Raw genomic sequence first — 8,500 nt, forward strand, 5'->3', positions numbered from 1 at the left:
TACAACCATTACTGGACTACACAGACCTATCCTATGGGTCAGTCTAATAAATCTCATTTAATATCTTTTAGCATTGGCATAAGAAGTTAATAGCGTGCCCTATAACTTCATAGGGCTTAACAGGTACAGTGAACAGATGACTTTCTTTGTTTTGTACTGTCCTGCATTACAGTTGCTTTGTAATAGTAAAAACTGCTCCCTTTATTCATAAAAAATCTCTTAGCATTTATACTTTAGAGAACCCTGATAATACACATTTGAGTTATATGTACCTTATGTTACTTATATGTACCTGTGTCCAGGGCTGGACACTTGCGATGGAAAGTCTATTTGAGAAGTTGTCCCTGTAGGAGATTGGCTCTGCCGCTCTGCAGGCATTGTCCACCTTTGGATGTATCTTTTCATCTAAATGCAGAACATTGTGTGATTTCCTCTCATCCACATTGGTAATCAGCTAGTAGTGTTGCTGTGTAGACCTTGCTCAGGCAACTATATTGTTGGAGTGCATCTCACAACAGATTCCCTTGTCTTCCAGCTCTCATAATCTGTTTGCCCCTTCTTCCATCATTTCTCAAAGACCTAGGTGTAGGAACGACAGGGCAGATGTGTATGATGAGTATATAGCATACAGAACTAAAAGTTTTACCTACAGGGTAAAAGATCTCAAGACAGAAGATTTTAGTAAGCCCAAGAATCATACATCTAACTAGGTCCTACATCACATAAGTGACATTTTTCATAGCATTCATCTTATATGCAGAATATTTTCCATGATGACCCTTGTTCAAACAATTGTACAATCTCTCCTTGATAAAAATATACATCTACTGCATGACAGTGTTAGTTACTTGTGATGAATCCCAACATTTTTATTAATCTTTGTAAACTATTGTTAGCATATATCCACAAAGAGCAAAAGGTCTTCTAAAAGATAAAATCTGAGCTAAAATATTTTAGTTTAAACTCTAACTCTATCAACTCCAAAATCAAAGATTCAAGTATATTAATTTTTTGTTGCCCAACTTTTTATAAGTTTTTCCTTAAAACTTTAGACATAGTTCTCTATTGTATAGTATAGAATGTACATGAACATTCACATACAACATACTAAATAGATGCTGTTAATATAATTATTGATCAAATAGCCTCTGTAATTCCCTGATCAAATGGCTCCATTGGTTTGGATATGAGGGACGGTTAATCATCATGGTAAGTGGGAAAATGAGTTGTCACAGTCAGGAATCAGAGAAGAGGGGGCTTGTTCAAAAGGAGGTCATTGAAAGAAGGTCAATTCCCAATAACAACATGGTGGTTCATAAATGTAACTCCAGTCATGTTAACTGAGAGACTCTTCAGACTTCTATATAATACCTGCATGTGGCTCACAGACATGCATGCAGTTAAAATACACACACACACACACACACACACACACACACACATATATATATATATGTCAAAATATTATTCTTTTATTAATACATTATATGATGTGTGGTGAGAGGAGAAGTGAGTACGTGTCTGTGAGTAAAGGTACCCACAGTGACCTGAAAGCTAGATTACAGGCAACTATGAACTCCCTGATGTGGGCACTGGGAACAAACGTGGTGCTCTGGAAGAACAAGCATGTTCTGTTAAGGACTGACCCATCTCTCCAGCCCCAGTGATTCTTAATTATGGTTCTGACTCACAGCTTGAAAATCTTCATGTTATGCAGATGAATAAATTCTTTCTAACATGTAAGTTGACTTTAATATTATGGACATGAGATTAATTAGCCCAAAGAAAACTCCTAATGAGTTGAAGCTTTCACCCCCATAAGCATAGTACCAAATGTTCCCAGTTAATTTCTGGCAAATAAATATTGCTATATCTTGGAATATAGTTGGGAAGACACAACTAGCAGTGGCCACTTCCACTTACAGGTGATAGTTGGAACCTAAATATTTCTAGGATGTGGGTTTAGCTCTGTATTGGTCACTTATGTTCTAAAATTAAGAAGTGTTTATTTAAGCATATGGTTTCAGAGGTAGGGAGGGTGCAGAAGCAAGTGACAATTTTATCTACAGGAGCAAGAAGGTTTTCTATGCAGAATTTCTCTGCAGACATCAATGCAGAGGTAAGGAAGTTGCAAGCTCAGAAATCTCAAAGCTTACCCCCTTCACCCTTTAGTGAGGTGCTGGAGAAATAGTACGGCAGTTAAAAACACTGCCTGCTTATCTCTAGGATACAGGTTCAATTCCTGGCACCTGCTACCATTTTAAATTCCTGTTTCAGGGGACCTAACACACTCTTCAAACCTCTGCAGGCACCAGACGCACACATGATACATGAATATACAGGCAGACAAAACACCTACACATACAAAATTAAATAATAAAAATAATTCAATGCTTGCCCCTGGCAGCGTACTTCCTCCATCAGGAGTCATCGTCGAAAGTTTCAATAACTTCACAAGTAAAGCAACAAACCAGGGAACAAGTGTCCGTGTGTGCGTTAGGTTCATTTCTTTCTACCAAAGTAGCACATCAGATAGATTTGCCTGAATCAATGTATTCTGCTCTAAGTTCATATACATTTAAAAGTTCATTTTGGAATTGAATGTCATTCTTTTCTAGCCATTTCACGTATATCCTTCTAGAATATTCTGAAAATTGACAATGATTATTATGTTTGGTGTAAATCTTCTGAATCATCATCTTATAATTATACAAGGAAATGTTACTAAGGAGACTTCCAGAAGCTGGGCTCCTCAGACATGAAAAGAACAGCACCTTCAAATAGATGTGGAGTGCTTCAGAAGTTCACAAACAGTTGTCTAAACCTTCCCAAACACTACGACTTTGAACACCATGGTCCCAGTCCTTCCTAATGGTTGTTTTTTCCATTCACACAGTACTGTGAGGCTGAGAATTTACCTTCTGCAATCATTATAGATGAATTGTGTTTCAGCTTTTCTGGAGACATTGCTAGAGACTTTCAGTAATATAAAGGGCAGGTGGCTTTATGTTTATCATGGAAATTTTCTGGATTTTCAAATGTTTCTTCAAAGACTAAAGATTGAAGATTTCATTTTCTATCTGACCCCTTCCTTGTACTATGAAGCAACTATCACAGTGGCTTTGGTATCTTTGTGACACAGCAGTCACTCAATCTTGGAAACACTTAAAAGAGTGCTGTTCATTCCTTTCTTAAAAATAATTTTCTTTTTCTTGGAAATTTTATGTATTTATATTTCAAATGTTATCCCCTTTACACCTTTCCCACACCCCTCTCCCCTCCTCCTGTTTCTGTGAGGATGCTCCCATTCCCACACACCCACTCCAAACTTAATGCCCTGGCCTTACCCTACATTGGGGAAACAAGCATGCACAGAAACAAGAGCTTTTCCTCCCATTGATGCTGGATAATGCTATCCTCTGCCACATATGTGGCTGGAGTCATGGGTCCCTCCATGTGTACTCATTGGTTGTTGGTGTAGTCCCTGGGAGCTCTGGTGGGGTTTGTTTGGTTGATATTACTGTTCTTCCTATGGTGTTGCAAACCCCTTTTGCTCCTTTAGTCCCCTTGATCAGTCCAATTGTTAGCTGAGACTACCATCTGTGTCACTAGGGTTCTGGCAGAGTCTCTCAGGAGACACCCATATCTGGCTCCTGTCAGCAAGCACTTCTTTGCATCAGCAATACTGACTGAGTTTGGTGGTTGCTTATGGGATGGATCCACAGGTAGGAAAGTCTCTGGATGACCTTTTCTTCAGTCCTTGCTCTATTCTTTGTCCCTGTGTTTCTTCTGTGAGTATTTTGTTCTGCCTTCTAAGAAGGACTAAAGCATCCACATTTTGGTCTTCCTTCTTCTTGGGCTTCATTTGGTCTGTGAAATTCTTTTGTAGGTATTCCAAGCTTTTGGCTTAATATCTACTTATTAGTGACTACATACCACTTGCGTTCTTTTGTGACTGGATTTCCTCACTCAGGGTGATATTTTCTAGTTCCATCCATTTGCCGAAGAATTTCATGCAGTCGTTGTTTTTAATAGCTGAGTAGTACATCATCCTGTAAATGGACCACATTTCAGTGTCCATTCCTTTGTTGAGGGGCATCTGGGTTTTTTCCAGTTTCTGGCTATTATAAATAAGGCTCCTAAGAATTTAGTGGAACATGTGTCCTTGTTATGTGTTGGAACATCTTTTGGGTGTGTGCCCAAGAATGACATAGCTTGGTCTTCAGATAGTACAATGTCCAACTTTCTGAGGAACTGCCAGTCTGATTTCCAGAGTGTCTGCAACAGCTTGCAACCCCAGCAAAAATGGAGGAGTGTTCCTATTTCTCCACATCCTCGCAAGCATTTACTATCACCTGAGATTTTGAATTTAGCCATTTTCACTGGTGTAAAGTGGTATCTCAGAGTTGTTTTGATTTGCATTTCCCTGATGACTAAGGATTTTGAACATTTCTTAAGGTGCTTCATAGCCATTTGGTACTCATCAGTTGAGAATTCTTTGTTGAGCTCTATATCCCATTTTTAATAGGATTATCTGGATCTCTGGAATTTAACTTTTTGAGTTCTTTGTATATATTGGATATTAGCCATCTATGAGATGTGGGATTGGTAAAGATCTTTTCCCAATCTGTTAGTTGCCATTTTGATCTATTGACAGGTGGCCTTTGCCTTATAGAAGCTTTGCAATTTTGTGAGGTCCCATTTGTTGATTCTTGATCTTAGAGCAAAAGCCATCAGTGTTTTGTTCAGGAAAATTTATCCTGTGCCCATGTGTTTGAGTCTCTTCCCCTCTTTCTCTTCCACTATTTTGAGTGTATCTGGTTTTATCTGGAAGTCTTTGATCCACTTGGATTTTTGAACTTTGTACAAGGAGATAAGAATGGGTAAATTTTCATTCTTCTGACCTTCAGTTGAACCACCACCATTTGTTGAAAAGGTTGCCTTTATTCCATTGGATAGTTTTAGTTACTTTGTCAAAGATCAAGTGACCATAGGTGTGTGGGTTCATTTCTGATCTTCAATTCTACTCCATTGATATTCCTGCCTGTCTCTGTACCAATACAGTTTTTATCACTCTTGCTTTGTAATACAGCTTGAGGACAGGGATGGTGATTCCCCCAGAAGTTCTTTTATTGTTGAGAATATTTTTTGCTTTCCTGAATTTTTTGCTTTCCTAAGTGAATCTGCAAATTGCTTTTCTGATTCTATATAGAATTGCTTTGGAACTTTGATGGGGATTGCATTGAATCTGTAGATTGCTTTTGACAAGTTGGCCATTTTACTATAATAACCCTGCCAATCCATGAGCATGGGAGAACTTTCCATCTTCTGAGAACTTTTTTGATTTCTTTCTTCAGAGACTTGATGTTCTTGTCATACAGATTTTTCACTTGCTTGGTTAGAGTCACACCAAGGTATTTTACATTATTTGTGGCTATTGGGAAGGGTATTATTTTCCTAAATTTTTTTCTCAGCCTGTTTATCAAGAGTTCTCTGGAGAAATTTTTGGAATCCCTTAAATATAATATGAAATCATATGCAAATAGTGATATTTTGATTTTCCCTTCCCATATGTATCCCTTTGACCTCTTTTTGTTGTCTAATTGCTCTGGGTAGGATGTTGAGTACTATATTTAATAGGTAGGGAGAGAGTAGGCAGACTTGTCTACACTCTGATTTTAGTGCTTCAAGCTTCTCTCCATTTAGTTTGATGTTGACTACTGATTTGCTGTATATTGTTTTTACTGTGTTTAGGTATGGGCCTTGAATTCCTGATCTTTCCAAGATTTTTATCATGAAGGGCTATTGAATTTTTGTCAAATGCTAGCTCAGCATCTAATGAAATGATCATGTGGTTTATTTTTCCTTGAGTTTGCTTATATAGTGGCTTACATTGATGGGTTTCCATATATTGAACCATCCTTGCATCCCTGGGAAGAACCCTACTTGATCATGGTGAATGATCATTTTGATATATTCTTGGTTTGGTTTGCAAGAATTTTATTGCATATTTTTGCACTGATATTCATGAGAGAAATGGGTCTGAAGTACTTTTTATTTGTAGGGTCTTTGTGTGGTTTAGGTATAAGCATAATAGTGACTTCAAAGAATGAATTTGGTAGTGTTCCTTCTGCTTCTATTTTGTGGAATACTTTGAAGAATATTAGTATTAGGTCTTTATGAAGGTCTGATAGAATTCTGCACTAAACCCATCTGGTCCTGAAACTTTTAGGTTAGGACACTTTTAATGACTGCTTCTATTTCTTTAGGGTTATGGGACTGTTTAAATGGTTTATCTGATCCTGATAATGGTTTAATGTTGGTACCTGGTATCTGTCCAGAAAATTGTCAATTTCTTCTAGATTTTCCAGTTTTGTTGAGTATAGGCTTTGGTAGTAGGATCTGATAATTTTTTCAATTTCCTCAGTTTCTTTTTTTTTTATTAACTTGAGTATTTCTTATATACATTTTGAGTGTTATTCCCTTTCCCGGTTTCCGGGCAAACATCCCCCTCCCCCCTCCCCTTCCTTATGAGTGTTCCCCCCCAACCCTCCCCCCATTGCCGCCCTCCCCCCCACAGTCGAGTTCACTGGGGGTTCAGTCTTAGCAGGACCCAGCGCTTCCCCTTCCACTGATGCTCTTACTAGGATATTCATTGCTACCTATGAGGTCAGAGTCCAGGGTCAGTCCATGTATAGTCTTTAGGTAGTGGCTTAGTCCCTGGAAGCTCTGGTTGCTTGGCATTGTTGTACATATGGGGTCTCGAGCCCCTTCAAGATCTTCCAGTTCTTTCTCTGATTCCTTCAACGGGGGTCCTATTCTCAGTTCAGTGGTTTGCTGCTGGCATTCGCCTCTGTATTTGCTGTATTCTGGCTGTGTCTCTCAGGAGCGATCTACATCCGGCTCCTGTCAGTCTGCACTTCTTTGCTTCATCCATCTTGTCTAATTGGGTGGCTGTATATGTATGGGCCACATGTGGGGCAGGCTCTGAATGGGTGTTCCTTCAGTCTCTGTTTTAATCTTTGCCTCTCCCTTCCCTGCCAAGGGTATTCTTTTTCCTCATTTAAAGAAGAAGTGAAGCATTCACATTTTGATCATCCGTCTTGAGTTTCGTTTGTTCTAGGGATCTAGGGTAATTCAAGCATTTGGGCTAATAGCCACTTATCAATGAGTGCATACCATGTATGTCTTTCTGTGATTGGGTTAGCTCACTCAGGATGATATTTTCCGGTTCCAACCATTTGCCTACGAATTTCATAAACTCGTTGTTTTTGATAGCTGAGTAATATTCCATTGTGTAGATGTACCACATTTTCTGTATCCATTCCTCTGTTGAAGGGCATCTGGGTTCTTTCCAGCTTCTGGCTATTATAAATAAGGCTGCGAAGAACATAGTGGAGCACGTGTCTCTTTTATATGTTGCGGCATCTTTTGGGTATATGCCCAAGAGAGGTATAGCTGGATCCTCAGGCAGTTCAATGTCCAATTTTCTGAGGAACCTCCAGACTGATTTCCAGAATGGTTTTACCAGTCTGCAATCCCACCAACAATGGAGGAGTGTTCCTCTTTCTCCACATCCTCGCCAGCATCTGCTGTCACCTGAGTTTTTGATCTTAGCCATTCTCACTGGTGTGAGGTGAAATCTCAGGGTTGTTTTGATTTGCATTTCCCTTATGACTAAAGATGTTGAACATTTCTTTAGGTGTTTCTCAGCCATTCGGCATTCCTCAGCTGTGAATTCTTTGTTTAGCTCTGAACCCCATTTTTTAATAGGGTTATTTGTGTCCCTGCGGTCTAACTTCTTGAGTTCTTTGTATATTTTGGATATAAGGCCTCTATCTGTTGTAGGATGGGTAAAGATCTTTTCCCAATCTGTTGGTTGCCGTTTTGTCCTAACCACAGTGTCCTTTGCCTTACAGAAGCTTTGCAGTTTTATGAGATCCCATTTGTCGATTCTTGATCTTAGAGCGTAAGCCAATTTCCTCAGTTTCTGTTGTTATGTCTCCCTTTTCATTTCTGATTTTGTTGATTTGGATATTGTCTCTCTACCCTCAGGTTAGTCTGACTAAGTGTTGATCTATCTTGTTGATTTTCTCAAAGAACCAGCTCCTGGTTTTGTCGATTGTTTGTATAGTTCCTTTTGTTTCTACTTGCTTAATTTCATCTATGAGTTTGATTATTTCCTGCCATCTACTCCTCTTCAGTGAGTTTGCTTCTTCTTTTCTAAAACTTTCAGTGTTCTTTCAAGCTGTTAGTGGATAATCTTTCTAATTTTGTTTTGGAAGCACTCAGAGCTATGAGTTTTCCTCTTAGCACTGCTTTCATTGTATCCCATAAATTTGGGTATGTTGTACCTTTATTTTCATTAAATTCTATAAAGACTTTAATTTCTTTCTTTATATCTTCCTTGACCATTTGTCATAGAGTACAGCATTGTTCATCTTCCATGTATATGTGGACTTTTTCATGTTTGGTGTTTTTCTTGTTATGAAGACCAGCC

This window comes from Rattus norvegicus, chromosome 2, assembly GCF_036323735.1.
Source record: "Rattus norvegicus strain BN/NHsdMcwi chromosome 2, GRCr8, whole genome shotgun sequence".
NCBI lineage: Eukaryota > Metazoa > Chordata > Mammalia > Rodentia > Muridae > Rattus > Rattus norvegicus.